This window comes from Austrofundulus limnaeus, unplaced genomic scaffold (genome assembly GCF_001266775.1).
Source record: "Austrofundulus limnaeus strain Quisiro unplaced genomic scaffold, Austrofundulus_limnaeus-1.0 Scaffold157, whole genome shotgun sequence".
NCBI lineage: Eukaryota > Metazoa > Chordata > Actinopteri > Cyprinodontiformes > Rivulidae > Austrofundulus > Austrofundulus limnaeus.
Genome location: NW_013952559.1, coordinates 820,223 through 820,462, shown reverse-complemented (window position 1 = coordinate 820,462; position 240 = coordinate 820,223).

Here is a 240-nt window from a genome sequence, read left to right as displayed (position 1 = left end):
CATATTTTCATACTTGCTTGAGAGAAAGATGTACTTTAATCCAGGGTATAGTTTAATTCAGGGTATAGTTTAATCCAGAGTATAGGATTGTGGAATGGTCTGCAAGATGAGCTTAAAAATGCCAGATCTACAGTGGTTTGCAAAAGTATTCATACCCCTTGAACTTTTCCATATTTTGTCACATTACAACCACAAACATAAATATATATATATTTCACTGGAATTTAATGTGAAAGACCA